The sequence below is a fragment of the Petaurus breviceps genome, unplaced genomic scaffold (genome assembly GCF_028583685.1).
Source record: "Petaurus breviceps papuanus isolate PSGF00001 unplaced genomic scaffold, PetGlider_PUasm1.0 38, whole genome shotgun sequence".
In the NCBI taxonomy this organism is placed as follows: Eukaryota; Metazoa; Chordata; class Mammalia; order Diprotodontia; family Petauridae; genus Petaurus; species Petaurus breviceps.
Window position 1 is genome coordinate 81,281,536 of NW_027186304.1, and position 21,519 is coordinate 81,303,054.

The 21,519-nt window shown below is 42.3% G+C and overlaps 2 pseudogenes; both read left to right on the forward strand.

Moving 5' to 3' along the window:
- Positions 1-5,763: 5,763 nt before the first annotated feature.
- On the forward strand, positions 5,764-7,802 carry LOC138170275 (dual specificity tyrosine-phosphorylation-regulated kinase 1B pseudogene; annotated as a pseudogene).
- Positions 7,803-9,114: 1,312 nt separating this feature from the next.
- Positions 9,115-21,519, forward strand: part of LOC138170276 (eukaryotic translation initiation factor 4B pseudogene) — a 45,806-nt pseudogene continuing 33,401 nt past the window's right edge.

The window sequence follows — 21,519 nt, forward strand, 5'->3', positions numbered from 1 at the left end:
TATATTGAGCATAGAAAGCAAAGTAAGAATAGCAATGAACCTCTTCCGTTTTTTTTTTTTTAGAGAAAAGAGTCATCACTAATTTTTCTGAAAATGAGGAGCCTAGACAAATTATCCTGACTGGGCTAAATCAATATGACCTTCAGCATGTTTTTCCTCTCATTTTCATCATCTATAATCAATCTAAGAATGAAATTTGGCACAGATATGGTGTTACATTAGAGTTCTTGGTTATTAGATCATTGACTGGGAGATTCTTCTATTTCAGCTGCCAGAAAACAATTCCTTTTTCTGATGCTTTTACATTTTGGTTTGAATAACCTAATTTTCTGCTCTATTTCAAAAGCAGTTTATGTGCTCTTTCTTTTGGCTGTCTAGTAAGAAAAAGAAAACCCTTCTTTAAAATGGGTGAAAAGAAGGTTTACTCATTGCTATCAATATTGTACTCAACCTGCTTAGAAAGTATAATATAAAAACTTATATTCACTTTAAGGATTGCAGAGCCTTTTGCATACATTATCCCACTTGATGCCCCTAAGGGAGATAGTTCAAGTAGTACTCTTCACAGAGGCAGTGAGGTGGCACAAGGGACAGAGTGCTAGACATAGGTAAGTTCAGGCAGACCTTAACTCAAAATTGCATAGATTCTTACTGCCTGTGTGATCCTGGGCAAGTCACTTAAATTCTGTACACCTCAGTTTCTCCATTTGTCTTTTTTTTTGCTGGGTTTTTTTGGAGGGAGGAAGGCAGGGCAATTGGGGTTAAGTGACTTGCCCAAAGTCACACAGCTAGTAAGTGTTTAAGTGTCTGAGTCTAGATTTGAACTCAGGTCCTCCTGACTCCACAGCTGGTATTCTATTCACTGCGCCACCTAGCTGCCCCAAGTTTCTTCATTTGTAAAAATGAGGATAATAGCAGCACCTACCTCTCAGAATTGTTGTGAGAATAAATGGATTAACATACATAAAGTATTTTTGCAAACCTTAAAGCATGATATAAATAATTTTTGTTGTTATTTAATCGTTTGAATCACGTCTGACTTCATGGCCCCATTTGGGATTTTCTTGGAAAAGATACTGGAATGATTTGCTATTTCCTTCTCCAGCTCATTTTACAGATGAGGAAACTGAGGCAAACAGGGTTCAGTGACTTGCCCAAGGTCACACAGCTAGTAAGTGTCTGAGGCCAGATATGAAATCAAGATGATGAATATTCCTCACTCCAGGCAGGTCACCCCACCCACTGTACTACCTAGTTGCCCCATAAATACCAACTACCATTATTATTATTGTTGCTGTTGTTATTATTGTTATTGTTATATTTAAGTGAGGTTATGAAGGTTAAATAATTGCTCAACCCATATCACATTACATGCTGCCTTAGGGAGGGAAGGGGAACGGAGGGGGAGAAAATTTAAAACTTATGAAAGTGAATGTTGAAAACTAAAAATAAATTGAAAACTGTAATAAACAATTAACTTACGCAAAATCACATAATTAATAACTGGCAAAACTGGCATTCAAACCCAAGACTTCAGGCTCCACTTGGCCCCAGTCATTTTTCTGGCACATTTGATAGATTGCTCCCTTTGTCTAGTTTGGGCCCATTTACAAAATCTTCACAAAATGAAGGTATTCTCTCCCTACCCTATTCCACAGTCGAATAGGTAGGATGGATATGCTTTGGGTCAAGCTGGGAATTGAACTGATAGTCTGAGAACCTTCCTGCCAGGGACAAGCAGAAGAGAGAATGACCTTTCTGGCCTCTCCAAATCAAAAAGCTTTTAAGAGCTTACTTAGTGCCAGGTGCCAGGCATTGTGCTAAGCACTAGGGGATTCAAATAAAGGCAAAAATACACTCTTTGCCCTCAAGGAGTTTACTATCTAATGGAGGAGATAATATGAAGGGTGATAGAAATGCTTAGAGAAGATAGCTGAGACATGAAGAAAACCAGGGGAAGTGGGAGAAAGAGACAAAGGAGAAAATTCTAAGCACAGAAACAGCCAGCAAAAATGCACAGTTAGGACATAACATGTATTCTGCATGGAACAGCTGAATAGGGTTCTATCAGAGTAGGGCTCTCTCCTCTACCCAAACCTACTTCCCAGAGCTAATCCTTAAATATACTGACCATGAGGAAATAAATAAGTATATATGCACTCTTCCATCTTATTCCACATCAATTTTGAAGGATTGGGGTGGTAGCTGATTTAATACCTGACTCCTCAATTCATCAAAAGACAAATTTCTGGGTCAGAAAGAGGCCATTCCTGCCTCCCAGTTCTTACTCAGCTTTCCAAGGCAGGAGCAATATAGCCACAATACTTGTACTACCAGAGTACTCCATAGGTCTACGCAGTCACTAAGATGTTTGTTGTTTTTTTTTTTTTTTTGGGGGGGGGGAATGTATGGACTGGATAGAAGTTCAGTTCTATCAAATTCCAATTGTAAGAATTTTGCATCATTTTGAATTTGCAAAATGCAGTTGATGCCATGAAAATATGCAAATTCACCTAATAAATTATTAATAAAATTAAGCTCAAATTTTGCATGCTTTAGGTTATTTTTTTCCACTTGACCATGCTCTCTTTTTGTAGCCCTAGAACTTAGCATAGTGCCTGGCACACAGTAGGAGTTTAATAAATGCTTACTGACTACCTGAAAATTGAATTGCTAAAATGTGCCAGTACTTCCTAATATAATGTCAGTTTAGGGGTGACTAGGTGGCACAGTGAATAGAGCACTGACCCTGGAGTCAGGAGGACCTGAGTTCAAATCCAGTCTCAGACATTTGACACTTACTTGCTGTGTTACCTTGGGCAAGTTGCTTAACTCCAATTGCCCTCCAAAAAGCATAAATGAATGCATGAATGGATGAATGAATGAATAACATAACATAACATAAAATAAAATGTCAGTTTGAAGCAGCAAGAGAAAGCAATACCTTAAGAGTCAAGAAAATTCTCCTAGACAAGTACATCATTAAACCTCTCTGTGCCTCAATTTACTAATCTGTAAAATGAGTGGGTTGGACTCATCAGTCTCTATGATCCTTATCTTTCCATCAAAATGTTTCATCATCAATCCTATAAAGTAATGATTGGTCACTGTATTGATGAGATTTCTTAAGACTGTCAGTATAGCTTTTGCCAGAGCAGTGACTTGCTCAGATTATAAAATGTGTCTGAAAGAGAATTTGAATCTAGATCTCCCTGACTCCAAGACCAAGACTCTATCTAGTATGGCATCTTGATGCCCCTCCACAAAGAATAGACTGATTATAGGTGTGGAATCAGACATACACGTTTAGACTTGGTTGATATGCTGTTTTATTTGTTTGACTCTACTTCTATGTTAAAAGAAGGGTGGGATCAGGAGGGAGAGAATCTTTGGGAAAGTCAGTGATATTTTTTTTAAAGAACATCAGAGTACTGACCTTTAGAAAATCTCTCTTATAAAGCAGGCTGCCACCCCAAGAGTCACAATCATGAACCTTTTACAACTCATGTTGAAAAAGAAACATATGGAAAAAAAAAACTGACATTTTTGTGAGTTTAGGGGAATTTGTGAGCTTGGAGCAGCCTACATGTTCATATAGTATTCCCTTTTCAAAACTGATGTGATCATTAACAGAAACAAAAATCCAGTCTCGAGATAATATGAATCCTAACTGACCTCAAAAACTTTTCAAAATTTATCAAAATTAGGAGCCTATTGAAGAGTTACAGATGGTCAAACAGTTGACCAAGTGATAAGTCTCTCCTTCTAAAGTTCATTTTATGAATCCAGTAGAAACATTTCTGTACAAATTAGACCACTGAAATCAGTTTGCAAAAGTTCTTGTGCTATATTTTAGGGTTCCCCTACATTTTGGGGCTCTATATGAGTAATCAGCAAACTTAGCAATATCTGCACAATCCAGAAATAAAATTCTCAAATTTGATATCTTGCTATAAAGTTGAATTTTATATATTTAGTTCAATAGAGTATTCATAAGAATTTTTGTATGCATTTATACTTACCTATTCTTTCTTTTATTTTTTTGCTTTTTTTTTTCTTGGAGGGGAGAAGGCAGGGCAACTCGGGTTAAGTGACTTGCCCAGGGTCACATGGCTAGTAAGTGTCTGAGGCCAGATTTGAACTCAGAGCCTCTAGAATCCAGGGCTGGTGCTCTTTATTCACTGTGCCACCTAGCCGCTCCCCCTGCACACACACCCCACACCGTATTCTTTCTTGAAATTGGATTGGAGGAAATAAATAATAATCTGTAAGGTAAATTATCTTCTATAGTGAAGTGACACTATGTTTAGTTTTTGTCAAAGACTAATTAAATATTTATTTCATCATTGAACTCATCAGTCATTAGAAATATGTATACAGCTTTACAATAATGAATATTTGAGATGCATTTCCATTATAAAATGTAAAGACTTTTTACTCATACCTTCCACTCAATTGAAATGTAAAAATTGTTACATTGAATCTAAAAAAAGGTGTCTATAATTAATTTTAAGAAGAACATCAATAAATTTTAAAGTGGTGAATTCAATCTATAAGTAACCTTCTATGTCTGACATTTTATAGTCAATCTAATCACTTCTTCCTTCTTTAAAAAAAAAAGACATCTTCTGCTAAGACAATACCTTAAGTTCTCTTAATTCACTAATTTATTTATTCTTTCATTCATTTAATAATACCTACTATGTGTTCCACGCTGTGATAAGTGCTGTGGGTAATACAAAGACATACAATGCATGGTTCCTACCCTGAAGGAGCCCATGGTCTGTTTGGGGGGACAATAGCACAGTGCTTTATCCTGTGGTATTTTCCCAAGTATATAGGTAGGATGCTTAGCCTTTATGGGAAACTCAGTCCTTATTGAATTAGTGATCTTCTTTGTAGTTCAAGGCATTTCCTCCACAAGGAAATAGACAATCTCCCTTCAAGAAGGGAAAAGATGTGATAGTCCGAGGTAGGCAACAAATTTTTTTTAAAAATATTAAGCAGCCCAGGGCAATTCATCTTTCTTCCCCTCCCTAGAGGTGGGGGAAGGTAGCCCTCTCTTGGTGGCTAAGTAGAAAAGAGCCAATAGTACGTCTGTTCTGTGCCTATCACTTCTGGAGCTGTCCAGCAGAGGGCATTACAGCATAGCTAGAAAAAACTATTGGGCAGTATTTCATTCACTGAAAAGAGTAAAGCCCCTGTAAAGCATATTTTTGTAGCTCATTCCAAACTAAAAGATTCTCCAGAGACTTTGTAACTTTTCAGTTTATTATGACTTACTCTTTAAATGATTCCTCGACAATCCTTTATTAGACTTTGTTCTATGTTTTGGACAATCCCTCCCCCAATTATCAACTTTGGCCAATTTGCTAGTGAAACCTCTGAATTGTGGTGATATTCATTTCTCTGACCACTTTATGTTCAATCAGTAAACACATTTATTAAAAGTTTTCTTTAAGCAAGGCGCTGACTGTACAAGGTGCTGAGGGGATACAAAGGGCAAAATATGGTCCCTGACCTCAAAGAGTCACTTTAGAATGAAATACCTCATACTATACACCCCAATAGCCCATTCTAATAAATTATCATGGACCAAAAGCTTTCCTAAAAACCGCCTTAACTCTCAGAGAGAGACTTTCTCTACTTCTATCTAGAGCTAAAAGAAAAGGAACAAAATAGAAAGAAAAAAAGATAGTAGGAAGAAGGAAGAGATGGAGTAAGGGGAGAAGAAGGAGAAAAGAGGGTGGAGGGAAATGAATCATGGTCCCTCTGGCCTTTCGGGATGCCACCTCCGCCCCACTGGGGAGGGGGGAACTTCACTGACCTGACTGGGGGCTGAGGCTGAGAAGAGGAGGGGGTATGACCGCTGCTCCCCCTTGTCCCCCCATGGACCGGCTCCTCTGCCCTGCTGGCCCCTTTGTTTTCTATTTATTGTACCAAAGACCGGCAGCCCTGGGATGGCTCCCCTGGGGCTGGGGGTGGGGTGGGGAGGCATCCACAGGAGTCTGGGGCACCCTGTGCTATACCCAAGTTCCTCATCTGTGACAGGAGCTGAGAGAAGGAAGTGGCAAACTACTCCATTAATGGGGTGTACTACGCCAAGAAGAAGCGTCAGGGCCAGCAGGGACCCCCAGAGGACACAAGCACTAGAAAAGAGAGGAAGGTTCTGAACCACAGCTACGATGACAACCACGACTATATTGTGCGAAGCGAGGAACCGGGTGGCTGTAGCACTATGAGATGGACTCGCTTATCAGGAAGGGCTCCTTTGGGCAGGTAGTGAAGGCCTATGACCACCAGGCCCTGGAGCTGGCGGCCATGAAGATCATTAAGAACAAGAAGGCATTTCCGAACCAGGCGCAGATCGAGCTGCGGCTGCTTGAGCTGAAGAACCAGCACAATGCGGAGAAGGACTACATTGTGCCTTTGAAAGGACACTTCATGTTCCAGAACCACCTGTGCCTGGTCTTGCAGCTCCTCTCCTACAATCTGTACGACCTTCTGCGCAACCCCCACTTCCGGGGCGTCTCGCTGAACCTGACCTAGAAGCTGGCCCCACAGCTCTGCCCTCCCTGCTCTTCCTGGCCACCCCCCCAGCTCAGCATCATCCACTGCGACCTCAAGCCTGAGAACATCCTGCTGTGCAGCCTCAAGCTCAGCGCCATCAAAATCGTGGACTTGGGCAGCTCCTGTCAGCTGGGCCAGCAGATCTATCAGTACATCCAAAGCCGCTTCTATACCTCCCCTGAGGTACTCCTGGGGACACCGTACGATCTGGCCATCAACATGTGGTCTTTAGGCTGTATCCTTGTGGAGATGCACACAGGAGAGACCCTCTTCAGTGGTTCTAAATGAGGTGGACCAGATGAACAGGACTGTGGAAGTGCTGGGACTGTTCCCAGCTCCCATGCTGGAACAGGCCCCCAAAGCTAGGAAGTACTCAGACCCTTTGCCTGCAGGAGGCTGGACCCTCTGGAGGAACAAAGACCTCAGGAAGGAGTACCAGGGCCCCGGTACACCGCGGCTGCAGGAAGTGCTAGGTGTGCAGACAGGAGGCCCCCAGGGGCCAGCGGGCAGGTGAGCCAGGCCATAGCACGGCCGACTACCTCCACTTCCAGGACCTGATGCTGCACATGCTGGAGTATGAGCCGGCCGCCCGGGTCAGCCCCCTGGGTGCCCTGCAGCATGGCATGGCCGATGAGGCGACCAACACGGGGTCCTTGGGGAGCAACACCTCCACCTCACCTTCTCCAGCCCCTGATGCCTCCCACTACTCCAGTGCGGCCAGCTCCGTCTCCAGCTCTGGTGGCTCAAGAGGATCATCCAATGACAACCAGAGTTATCACTACAGCAACTGCTACTGTGGGGGCCCGGGGCCCCTAGTGATGTCCTGTGAGATGCACAGTCCCCAGGTCCCACCTTCCCAGCCGCTGCGCCCTTGGGCAGGGGGAGATGTGGCCCACAAGCCTGGCCCAGCATCAGCCTCCTCTTCCTCCTCCTTCCATGGGGCCAGTAGCCAGCCTCCGGCCCAGGCTGGCTCTTCTTCATCCTTATCACCACCTCCCCCTGAGCTAATGGATGTGAGCCTTGGAGGTGGCCCCCTGCTGCCTCCGCCCACCCCACAGGACTGTGCCCCACTCTGCCTCCCTCCCCCTCTCCAGCACACAGACACTCAGACCACAGGGTGGGGTGGCCCCAGGGGTGGGGGCCGGCCACCAATAACCCCACTTGAGGACCCGGCCCTAGGCCCCGCCCTGGGCCTCTGCGGTGTCCCCCAGAGTACGGCTTCCAGCTCATGATCCCCTGCCCCCCTGGGGCCCCGAAGCCATACCCCTTTACCCTTGGGGGCCCTGGACTCATGCCTTCCCTCCCCCAGCCCTCCCCTCTCAACTGGAAATTGCTGCTACCCAGTGGGGGATGGGGAGGGGGGAACTTCACTGACCTGACTGGGGGCTGAGGCTGAGAAGAGGAGGGGGTATGACCGCTGCTCCCCCTTGTCCCCCCATGGACTGGCTCCTCTGCCCTGCTGGCCCCTTTGTTTTCTATTTATTGTACCAAAGACCGGCAGCCCTGGGGTGGCTCCCCTGGGGCTGGGGGTGGGGTGGGGTGGGGAGGCATCCACAGGAGTCTGGGGCACCCTGTGCTATACCCAAGTTCCTCATCTGTGACAGGAGCTGAGAGAAGGAAGTGGCAAACTACTCCAGTGTTTTTGCCAAGAAAACCCCAAAAGGGTCATGGAGAGCTGGACGGGAGTGAAAACAACTCAAGAACATAACTCTGCCTCTTCAGATTCTTTTTCTTCTAAATTTTCACATTATAGAGTTTTTGTCCTTTTTTACCTGGAGAGTAACTGCTCTTCTGGGAGAGACCAGCCTACCCTCTAAACATAGGTAACATCTATTGGGCCATGGCACCATTGTTAATTTGATGCAAGTGGCTGTAGTAGTTTGTCGTAGTTCTTGATCTTCAGGCATTTGGTTTTTTGCTTGCTAGCCAGGCTTTATGGTTAACTCTCCTGGGGATGAAGGAGAAGAGTAAACCTCCTCACCTCATCAATGCCCTAACATCGACATTATCTTACCAACATTTTTTCTATTCTAGTCTTCCTTTTCCTTCTTTTTGAGTCTTCCTCTTCTGCTTTGTCCTCTTGCTTTCTACCATGATTCATTTCTTTTTCTTTTTTCTTTTTTTTTGTGAGAAAGCTCTTTACTTGGGTATAGCACAGGGTGCCCCAGACGCCTGCGGATGCCTCCCCACCCACCCCCAGCCCCAGGAGAGCCACCCCAGGTTCAGCCTCCCCTAAACACTTTCGATTAGGCGGATGACAAGGAACTCTCCTAGGTAGACTTTGGGGAGCTGGGACAATTCCAAACAGAGAAGGTGCTGCACTCACCCACCCTAAAGTCACTGACCGCCTACTTCCACCATCCCCTCCCATCCAGCCATCCTGGACTCCTACCCAAAGAAGAGGAAGAGCGCCACAGACCTACACTCAACCCCAGAGGGCCTTACCTCCCCCAAATGCAAAATGAGGCCTCATTCGAGTTGCATCTCTGAGCCCAACATGGCAAAGAGTCAAGTGTGAAGGCAACATCTTCCCCTTGGACCGGAATGACATGGAAAGAGAGGACATGCTGGGAGAAGGTGCCCCAATCGTCCCTGGGACACACCCTTGACTATCGGTGGGTTCTAATCATGCAGCTACTCCAGAACCATGGCTTCTTCCTCTTAGTCCCGGCCATGGCAGTGTTCCAGGCCCACTACATGGACATGTTTCCCTCCAAAGTATGTCTCCAGCTGAAGACCAGAGAGGTCTAACAGAAGATGGTACATCTGACCACATCCACAGAACAGTTCCCTGGAGGTAGGAGGAAGGCCTCTGAACCCTGGCCTCCACCAGCCTGTGTAGGAGCTGCTCCCCCACCCCCCACTGTGGGCCCTGACTCACCATCTATTCTGGACTCTTCAGAGTCCTCTATTCCCTCAAGCTGACCCTCCCCAACCCTCAGAACCAGCACACAGTGAATCCAGCTGTGATGGAGTCACCCAGCCTTCCCTTCCAACCCCTGGACCTTTTCCAGAGGGCAGTGAGGTATCTGCTAGGGAGTAAGCATTCCACTGAAAAGACGGATGGCCTTGAATTGGCCTTGAGCATGGAGGCATAGGGGCCAGGCAGCTGTGTGGTGTGGGGAGGGCGGGTAGCCCTGAACATTAAATCTCCCCCCAGTGAAAGGAGGAATAAAGTCCCCTCCTCCCATTGCTTCCTTCCCTGGGGACTAGTGGGGAAGCAGTGAAGAACAGGTGGGTGGCTCTGGGTCCCACGAAGCCCCTGTACACAACTTGAAATTTGTTACCTTTCAAATCTTTTTACTCTATAAAAAATGGCTCATGAGGGCAGGATTGAATGAGGGAAAGATGGGGGCCCCCAGCCCACTCCCATGTATGAGAGTACTGGGGAGATAGCCCAGGACTGGGGGGAGGCATCCATTTCTCTCTCTCCCCCTCCCTCAGTGGGCTGAAGTCAGGTTAGTTTGGGGATAGGGGTAGAGGATCAAAGTCCTGTATACTTTGACCCTAGTCTGGAGGACTATACCCCTGGGAGAGTATACCCCTTTCTTCCTTACATGCTCCCCCACCAGGCTGTAATTTTTTTTTTTTTTTGCTTTTTGGATGGGGAGGGGAGGGCAATTGGGGTTAAGTGACTTGCCCAAGATCACAGGACTAGTAAGTGCTAAGTGCCTGAGGCCAAATTTGAACTCAGGTCCTCCTGACTCCAGGGCTGGTGCTCTAGTCACTGTGCTACCTAGCCACCCCAAGGCTGTAATTACTAAGAAGGTGATTTCCCTGTCCCTCCCCCCCCAACAATACATGTTGATCATGTGCAATATTTCTTACTCCGATGAGAAGCTTCAAAGATAGAGATTGGAGCTGTTCACACACACACACACACACACACACAAAATGCCCCATGGAGATGACCTCCTCAATAGCCACAACTTCTGAAGAATCAGAAAATAATGTTCTGGCCACCAAAGTTCTAGGCACAAGCAGATAGTTCAACAACAGAAACAGATCTGATTTTTAGTAGTAATTGATAGGGGATCTGGATCCCGGAACACTTTCCCATACATTTCAACAGCAGACATCCTTGGCATTCACCTGAGGCTTCCAGCCCATCCCAGTAATTCTTTTAACTGTCTTTTTATTATGGCCCACCAACCCTGGGCTACTTAACTCCTTTCATTGTCTGCACCTGGCCCATCCCAGGGTACTTGCCACTCCTTAATTCCATCCAGATCTTCTCACTCTTTTCCCCTTTTTCTGTGTAAAAGTACCAATCTTACACCATTTAATCGCACAGATTCATTAGTAATCTCACCCACCTAACTGGCGTTATAATAAAATATCACTACTTTGACTAAAAGAAGCTTGAGTGGTTGAATTCTTTCTAGGCAGACCCCTCTGTACCTTTGCATTTCAGGGTTCCCAGCACCCCAAACCACAATAGATGCCTCAGGAGAATGCCAGGGATCTGGGCTGCTAAAAGGTATGGGAAAGCTCAGGGGTCCAGATCCCACATCAGGAATGATATCAAAGAAGATCCATTCCCATCTTCACCACAGTACTCTAAAGGCCATGGAACCTTTCCATCTGACTTAGAGCTAAAACTTCCTATATGCATTGTCTCCTCATGTTACATTCTTATCATGTCCTTGAGAACGAAGACAATTTTGCTTTTCTGTTGGTAATCTCAGCACTTCAAACAGTGCTTTGTACCTGGTAAGCAATGAATACATTTTCATTTGTTCATCTCTCAATTAAATGACAGATGCAGCCAATATAAGATCCCATTGTGCTTATTCTGTATTGATTCTATATTTGCCCATCTTTGAATTCCCATATCATAGACCAGTGCCTGGCTATTAACACGTACTTAAAAAATGTTAGTGAACACACTGATTCCATAGAATAAAGTGCTACATCACAAGCCCTTTTATAGGATGTCACCTCCTGCCCACACCTCAAAATCATTCAGAAATCCTAGGATGATACATCATAGAAATAACCTTGTTCAATGATAATGACCACTCAATTAAGCATGAAATGGGGAGGTGTGTGCATAGTAAAATGCCTTTGTAGTGGAGGAGATCCAGCACAGAGTTCAGGTCAAGAAGGAATGATCTGGAGATGGTGACGTTCTCCAGAAATTCTTTGTGGGTGACTTACTGATTGCAACAAGCCCCAGGATACAGCAAAGCTGGGGGTGGGGGATGGGAGGGCGGTATAAGGAAGAACTCACCATGTGACAAAAACTGCTGGGAAAACTGGACAGTGGAATGGTAGAAATGAGGTTTAGACCAACACCCCATACTATATACCAAGCAGGCTCCAAATGGAGTTGTGTTCGATCTTCATGACCCTATTTGGGGTTTTCTTGGCAAAGATACTGGAGTGGTTATGCCACTTCCTTCTCTAGATCATTTTACAGAGGAGGAAAGGGAAGCAAACAGGGTTAAGTGACTTGCCCAGGGTCACACAGCTAGTAAGTTTCTAAGGTCAATTTTGAACTCACAAAGATGAGTCTTCCTGATTTCAGGCCCAAGCACTCTATTTACCATGCCACCTATCTGTCCAATTAGAAAAAGTTACCTATCAGATCTATAGATAGAGAAAAAGTTCACAATGAAATAAATAATAGAGAATCTCAGAAGATAAGATATAAAATTTTAGTAACATAAAATTTAAGATTTTGCACCCAAAAAATTCAATATAGTAAAAATTAAAAGGGAAAGTTAACTGGAGAAAAAAAAAAAAACCTTTGCAACAAATTTCTCTGATAAATGTCTTATTTCTAATGTGTAAAAGGAACTGATTTGAATTTAGAAGAGCCATTCCCCAACTGATAAATGATTTAAGAATATGTACAGGCAGTTCTCAAGGGAAGAAATCCAGGCTAACTAGAGACATGAAAAAGTATTTCAAATGACTACTAAACAGAGAAATTCAAATTAAAGCAATTCTGAGAATCTATTTCATGCCCATCAGAGTGTCAAAGACAACAAAAAAGAAAAATGATAAATGTTTGAGGAGCCATAGGAAAATAGGCATATTGAAGCACTCACTATTAGTTGATTCTAGAAAGCAATATGGAAAAATACACGAAGAGTTACTAAATAGTGCATGCCCTTTGATCCAGCAATAACATTGCTAGACCTTTACCCAAAAGAGATTGAAGAAAGAAGAAAAGGTTCTTTATTTACAAATATAGTCATAGCAGCTCTTTATATGGTGGCAAAAATAACCCAAATACTGGATACTAAGGGGTATCCTTCCATTAAGGAAAGACTAAATAAGATATATAAATGTGACGGAATACTATTGTGCTGTAAGAAATAAGGAAATGGATGATTTCAAAAAAAGACATGGGAAGACTTAAATGAACTGATGCAGAGTGGCATGAGCAGAACCAGAAGAACTTATAGTATAAGTATTTTAAAAATGAACAATTTGAGATTGCAGAGAGTTAAGAGAACAGGAGGAAAGGAAGTGAAGACAGGTCTTTGTAGACTGCCTTTTCAAGAAGGTTAGCCACAAAAAGTAGAAGAGGTATAGGATAATAATTAACAGGGATGAGCCAATCAAATGAGAATAGGAGAGACATGGGGAGGTTTGTAGGCAATAGGAAAGCAGCCAGTAGACAGGAAGAAACTGAAGATGAGTGAGAGAGTAAGTATTAAAAGACAGACTGATAGAGAAAATAGAATGGAATCAGGTCACTTGTGCCAGTATAGAGAAGTTTGCCCTGGCAAGGATATACTTAGCTAATGATCAGAAATATATAACACCAATGAATATATTGTTAAAGGACATGAACAAATAGTTCTCAAATGAAAAAAATGTGAACTATTAAACCAAAAGAATAATAAAAGAACTCTGAGATTTCAACACATACCCAGCATATTGGTAAGTGCAAAAGATAGAAACGATTAATGTTGAGGGGTTATAGTAAGTGAGACTCACTAATAAAAAGTTAGTGAAACTATGAATTGGTCTAAATATTCTGAAAAGCAATTCAGAATTATCCCTTTTTAAAAAGTGAGTAAAATATCTGTACCCTTTGATCCAAAGATCCTATTTCTAGTCATGTAGCCCAAGGAGGTTTAAGATACCATATACACCAAAATAGTCATAGCAACACTTCGTGTGGTAGCAAATAACTGAAAACAAAGGAAATAACCATCAATTAAGTAATAGGCTACAGCAAACTAATTGTGGCACATTAATGTAATGGGCGGGAAGGGGGTAAAGACCATGTCAGAAGTTCTTTATGTTATATTGAGTTGACACACTTGTATTTAATTGCATTGTCCCACTCTTTGCTTTTTATTCCTTGTTAATAGGGAATAACTTGCTGGTTAAAGGAAGGGGAAAAAATATATTTGAAAATGCAGGTAATATAAAAATAGCAGATGTCAAAACAAATTTTAATAGGAATACATTTGCCTGGAGTTTTATAAATCTAATCCAAACTGAAAAGGAAGGAGGGGGGAGAAAATGACCTATGTATACCCACAAGCTTGTACCACAGGTATCAGCTATAATAGAAAGAATAGCAAGAGAGATTTCCCAAAGGTAATAGGACATAAAAAGCAAAAAGAATTGTACTGGATTGTCTAAAGGCTATTATACTTCACAGAGATAAGCAGTCACGATGCTTAGCCTTTAACAAGAAGAATGGGTTTTATCTGTCCCTTTCCACCTCCAAATTCTGCACTTCAGAGAAAAATATTTTATTCCCTCCCTTTCAGCAAGAAAAGCATGGAAATGAAGCAATGCATTAATTACATATGCATGACTAATTTCAATATCCCTACTTGATTTAATCAGTATTTACTCAGTTCATTATGATTTACTGAGTTACCAGTGAGTATTAATGAGTTACACAGACTGGAGTTAAGTTTGCTTTAGTTAATGCATAAGAATCAGAGTTAAAATTAATTAGCCCACCATGTATTGATGATAATATTACTTCTATTTGATTTATAGGATAGCTCAATACTTTATTACATAGATTTATATTGCATTAGTTAGTACTGATGTAAGGACTTATATTAACTTGTATTAGGAATTGGCTGTATTAGCACTATTCCACCCCTCCCACCCCCCATGAGAGAACTGTGCTAGGTCTCGAAGTGAGTAGAGTGCAGGCTCTGGAGTCAGGAGGACCTGAGTTCAGATCCGACCTCAGATACTTAACACACACACACACACACACACACACACACACACACACACACACACGCTAGCCATGTGACCTTGGGCAAGTCACTTAATCCCAATTGCCCTCCAAAAAGAAAAAAAAAAAGAAAAACCACTGCTGCCTTTGTTGTAAACATTCTCCCAGCTGTAGCTTCAGAATATCCCCAACAAGTAGAAGCTCCAAGACACTGCTGACAAAGCCTTAAGGCCTGGGGAAAGCCCACGAACACTACTGACAGTAGACTGGTAATTGATGGATATCTTCCTTAGCCAATCATAGGAGCTCTACTTCTGAAGATGACCAATCATGAACCTGTAGTAGCTTTTAAGGTCCTCCCAAGGTGCACAAACCAGCTGATGAGCAAAGGGAACCTTGACCAAGAGGAAGGTCTTGGATCCAATCGTTTAGGGACTACCCATCTCCCTAATAAATTGATCATGATCAGAGAGTTCTGCCTCAATTGCCTTTTGTTATGGATCATAATCTTGCAGCTTACACACATTTATACATCTTTAGTTTACTTTAATATAGCAACACATCAATAATACACATCCTACAGTGATCAGTGTCCTGACTCTAGACTACTCACAGCCCAGTCCCTCCCCATTCTCCCAAGGGGTATGTTTCTTAGGCCCGGGTCATTAATGCCACATTCATGCCACAACCTGCCCATAGGAAAACCAGCATAAAGTATGGCTTAGAGTTTGTGCTTAAGGGGATGATTTTTAGGGATATTGTCTTTTACTCTTGGTTCTCTATGCCTTGGGACTGTTGGGTACTACTGATTGAGACAGTCGACTTGTGAGGTATTTCCTTAGTGTCAAAGGACACGGATTAAAGGCTTGATGGAACTTTGGGGATCCCATAGTCTAACCTCTTCATCTTACATAAGAAAATGAGGCTTGAAGAGCTTAAATGATTTGCCCAAGACTATGTAAGTGGGAGAGCTAGGACTGAAGTTTTCTGACTGCCAATTTTCTTCATTTCTTCACTTCAATAACTACTTCTCACAGACTTTGGGCATTATATTAGTTGAGGGTGTGAAATGGAAGTTGACTAAGCTCATGTCTAGTCATGGAAGTATAGTACAGTACAGACAATACACATTTGGGGCCCCATTTATATGCCCTTTAGGTGGCTATTATATATAACTGTATTCAGATGGAAGACCTAGACAGAAAGGTTTCTTGATACAAAAACATTGAAAAATTACTAGCAAAAAGGCTACCACAATATGTTCAAAAGATTATTCACTATGATCTGGTTAGATCTAAATCAGGAATGGTTCAGTTTTATGAAAACGTATAAATAGAATAGACTAATCAGTATATATATAAATATAATAGACTAATCAGTCAGCAAATGCATAGTACACATGTACAATTTGCTGAGGGCAACATTCTAAGCACTAGGGATACAAAGAAAAATCAAGGAGTTTCCATTCTACCTACCCTCAAGGAGCTTCCATTCTAACAGGGAGACAACATATATAAATGGGTACATAAAAATACTTAAAAAGTAGATGAAAAGTATCCCTAGGGAAGACACCAGTCTTTCTGAAAGGGCCAGGAAAGGGTTCTTGAAGAAGTAGTATTTGAACTAAGTCATTAAAGAAGCCAAAAATTCTAGGAGATAGAGATGAGGAGATCACAAATTCCAGGCATGGAGGGTCATGTTCCTATGCAAGGAACAACAAGTAAGGCCAGCCTGAATGGGCCAGAGAATAGATAGAGAAGAGTAATGTGCAAGAAGATGGGAAAATTAGGAAGGGGCCAGGTTGTGGAGAGTTTTCAATGCCAAATCAAATTAATATTTGATCCTAGAAAGAATTAGGGGGCGGCTAGGTGGCTCAGTTAATAGAGCACCAGTCCTGGAGTCAGGAGGACCTGAGTTCAAATCCAGCCTCAGACACTTAACACTTACTAGCTGTGTGACCTTGGGCAAGTCACTTAACCCCAATTGCCCTCCAAAAAGAAAAAAAAAGAATTAGGAGTTCCCTGAGATTACTGAAGGAGGCAGGGTGGATGACATGGTCAAAACCCTTTGGTGGCTATGTGGCAGATGGCTTGAAGGATGGAGAAATTTGTAGCAGGGAGACCAATTAGAAAGCTTTTGCAATAGTCCAAGTCAAAACAGATCAGGGCCTGAACTAGGGTGATGGCTGTATGAATGGAAAGACAAAGACTTTATAGAAGAGATGTTGTGGAAATGGAAATGACAAGATTTATCAGCTGGTAGAATACATAGGGTGAGTGAGAATGAGGAGTTGAGGATGACACTGAGGTCATAAACTTGGGAGACTGAGAAGATAATATTGCCCTAGACAGTAATACAGAAGTTTAAAAGAGGAGTGGGTTTCAGAGGGAAAGATAATGAGTTTTATTTTGTTGAGCTCAAGATGACTGTGTTAATAACAAAAACAATAAAAACAACATGATCACATCAATACAGACATATAAAGCTTTCGACAAAATATAATACTCATTTATTCATGAATGAAAAATATTTATTAAGCACTTACTATGTGCCAAAAAACTGTAATTCACCCCTACCTCACATGAAAAGATGGATCTTTTCCTTGCCAAGTCAAACCCCTTCTGTGATCACAAGTAATCCCATTCCATCCCATCTTCTGCAAGATATTGCCCTCTCAATCACCCCCACTCTCATACTCATTTTCGATCTCTAGGATGCTTCCCTACTATCTACAATCCTTAAAAAATCCTCCCTTGATCTGTCCATCTCTGCTAGCCATTGTCCCATGCCTCTTCTGACATTTGTGGTGAAACACCTTGAGAAGGCCATCTACAAAAGGCATCTGCACTCCTCTCCTCTCCCTCTCAACTCTTCATGGTCTGGTTTGTGATCTCAACATTCAACCAAAACTACTCTTTCCAAAATTACTAACGATCTCTTAGTTGCCAAAGTTAATGGGGTTTTTTTACTACAGTTCTAATCCTTCTTGACTTCTCTGCAGCCTTTGACACTGTTGATCACCCTTTCTCCTTGTTACTCTCATCTCTTTAGGTTTTCAGGACACTTCTTTGTCCTGGCTTTTTCCTCCTTAGCTTCTGAACCGCCTGTGTCTCCTTTGATCTTCATCCAATCATAGGAGTCCCAGGAAGGGCTCTGTCCGGAGATTTCTTCTCTTCTCCCTTTGTCCCACCCACTTCATTTAATGATTTCAACAGCTTGAACAGATTCAATTAACATCTCTGCTAATGATTCTCAAATTACTTGTCTAACCCTAACCTATCTGCTAACCTTCAAACATCTTCAACTGCATATTGCACACCTTGAATTTCATGTCCCACAGGCATCTTAAACTCAACATGTCCAAAACTGAACTTGTGTCCCCCTAAACTCTCCCTGTTGTAGTCTATGTGTGCTGGGAACCCCGAAATTCAAGGGCAAAAGACACGGGTCAGAGGCAGGGTTTATTAAAACACTAGTTGAGGTGGATCAGATTTTAAAAATCGGCACTATTATGACACTTGTATTAACAAGTGGGCTAGACTCTTTAAGGAATCTGAGCAATTTGGTAGACAAGATTGACCTTTTTTATAGTGTGGCCGAAAGCTTGGGGTGACTGAGAGGTAACAGAGAAGGGGTCTAGACAGAATTAAGGAGTACTGGTCCAGGGTGGGGCCAGATGTAGACAATGAGGGTCACAATGAAAGGGCAGTTGAAAAGATTATTAATGGAGAAGGGCCAGGTGCCCCAGGTGAACACCAGGGACTAGGGCACCCCATTAACAAACCATTATTTCAACTTCCAGACTTCCCTGTTGCTATAAAGGGTGCCACCATCCCCCCAGTCACCCAGGCTCACAATCTAGGTGTCATCCTCAACACCTCATTTTCTTATCCTCCCCATATCGAATATGTCATCAAGGTTTGTCATTTTTACCTCCATAACATCTCTCACATACAACCCCTTTTCTCCTCTTCTGCCACTGCCATCTTGATGCAGATCCTTCTAACCTCATGCCTAGACAACTGCAATAGCTTTGATGGTCCCTGCCATGTCTCTCCCCACTTCAGTCCACATTCCACTCAACTGTTAAAGTAATCTTCCTAAAGTGCTAGTCTAACCATGTCACCACCTCTCCCTACACAATAGGCTCCAATGGCTCCCTGTCTCTCTCAAGATCACATATGAAACTTTCTGTTTGGTATTCAAAGACCTTTATTAACTGCCTCCTCCCTTCTACCTTTCCAGTCTTCTTACTCCTCATATCTCCTCCCCCAAGTACTCTTTAATACAGTGACACTAGCCGCCTAACTATTCCTCAAACAAGACTCTCCATCTCCTGATTCTTGTCATTGTCTCTTGCCGTCCCCCATGCCTGGAATATTTTCCTTCCCTATCTGCCTCTTTGATTCCCTGGCATCCTTGAAGTCCTAGTTAAAACCCCACCTTTTACTAGAAGCCTTTCCTGATCCCTCTTAATTCTAATATCTTCTTTCTATTGATCATTTCCAATTTTTCTAGTATATCTTCTCTTTTCCAATTTATCTTATTTATTTATCATACATGGTTATTTCTGTGCAGCTTTCCCCATTGGATTGAGCTCCTCCAGGGCATCAAATTGTCTTTTTTTTCTTTGTATCCCAAGCCCTTAACACAAACATTTAATAAATGTTTATTGACTGATTGTATTTATACAAATATAAAAGCAAAAGAGTCCTGAGCATCAAGGAGTTTGCATTCTAAATTGGGGAAATACATATAAGGAAGCAGTGCTTAGGGAAGGGTACTTTAGTCCAGAAAGACTAACAGTCCTTCCTATCTGGGAACTAACTAAAAACAAAAGATATTATTATTCATAATGAAGATCCACTATAACCTTTCCATAAAATTAAGCTCAGGGGGAAAACCAGGATCCTTACTAACTACTACTATGTTTATAGTTCTGGAGCAGTTAGGTGGGGCAGCAGATAGAGTGCTGGGCCTGGAGTCAGGAAGACTCATCTACCTGAATTCAAATCTGACCTCAAACACTAGCTGTGTGACCCTGGGAAAGCCACTTAAACCTATTTCCCTCAGTTTCCTCATCTATAAAATGAGCTGGAGAAGGTAATGGCAAACTATTCCAGTATCTTTACCAAGAAAATCCCAAATGTGGTCATGAAAGATTGAATAACAACAAATACACACACACACACACACACACACTCACACATACACATTTCTAGAAATGTTCATCATGGTAAGCAGGTTAGGGATTGCACTTATGAGTTCATTGATGTAGGGAACTCCTAGATAATGAAACTCTACCAACATGAAATCATGTATGTTCTCTTCAACTTATGGAATCACAAAGAGTTGCCTACAGTACTATGGTAAAGTCACTTGAACAAGGCCACACAGACTCTTCAAACACAGCATGACTTCTAGTCCCTCTACTCTTCAATTCTCTCCCAGGTCATCTCCCCTGTGCTAGCCACTCTCTCCTTCCCATCTTGACTTAGTGAAAACATTCAACCCTGTAATGTCCTCCTCTCTTGAATCCCTAGCCCCCCTTAACATACTGCCCAGTCAAGGGTGAGCCCTGGATCACTCCCCATTGTTTCCTTTACTCCTACACATGCAGAGCTCAATGAAGGTGTAGAAAATCATGCAACCATTCTGACTGGGTACACTACAAATTTATGTCACATAACTTCAACCAGGATCCCATTCTCCACAGCAGCTCTTCTAACTCCCTTCATCCTTCTCTCCTCAAACTTCCCATGGTACCCCCTCCCCCAGATCTCTCAGATGAGAATCTTGCCTCATACTTTACAGAAATTTTGAGGCCATTTACAGTGAGTAAACTTCCTCTTTTCCTCATCATCTAATTTTGCTCAGGTGCATTCTTCTACTTTCTCTTCCTTCATTCCTATCTCACATGATGAAGTGGCCTTACTCCTCACCAAGACCAACCCCTCTACTTTGTTCAATAGATCCCATTCCATCCTGTCTTCTCCAACATACTGTCTCCTATGTCATCCTCACTTTTTCACTTATTTCCTTTTTTCTTTTTTTCCAATTTATTTTTAGTTTTCAACATTCATTTCCACAAGATTTTGAGTTAGTTTTCTCCCCGTCTTTCCCATACCCCCCCAAAATACCAAGCCTACTGAATACCCCTTCCCCTAATCTGTTCTCTCTTATATCCTCCCCCATGTCCCCTAACTTTCTAGTAGGGCAAGATGGATTTCTATACCCCACTTTCACTTATTTTCAATATCTTCCTCTCTTCTGGCTCATTTCCCATTGCAAACATGCCTAAGTTTCCCCATCCTGAAAAAACCCTGACTTGACCCTTTCCATCCCTGATGATTATCATCCTTTACCTTTTCTGCCCTCGGTAGCCAAACTCCTGGAAAAGGCCCTCTCTAGTAAGTGCCTCCACTTTCTCTCCACTTACTCTCTTCTTAACCACTTACAATCTGGCCACTATCTTTATTATTCCACTGAAACCATTCTTTCCAAAGTTAGCAATGATCGTTCTTGAATTGGATCCTTAAATAACTACTGTTAGCATTATATAGATAAGGTTTGCAAATCACTTTACATTTGTGCTCTCACCTTGTGAGATAGGTGCTATTATTATCATTCTCATTTTTCAGTTGAAGAAAATGACCTCACAGATGAGGCAGGACTCAAAGAATAGAACTGTCTTTTGCCATTCTTTGTTCTTTGGCACTTTTTAAAAAAAATAGTCCTTTTCCCCCAATTATATGTAAAGGCAAATTTTAACATTCATT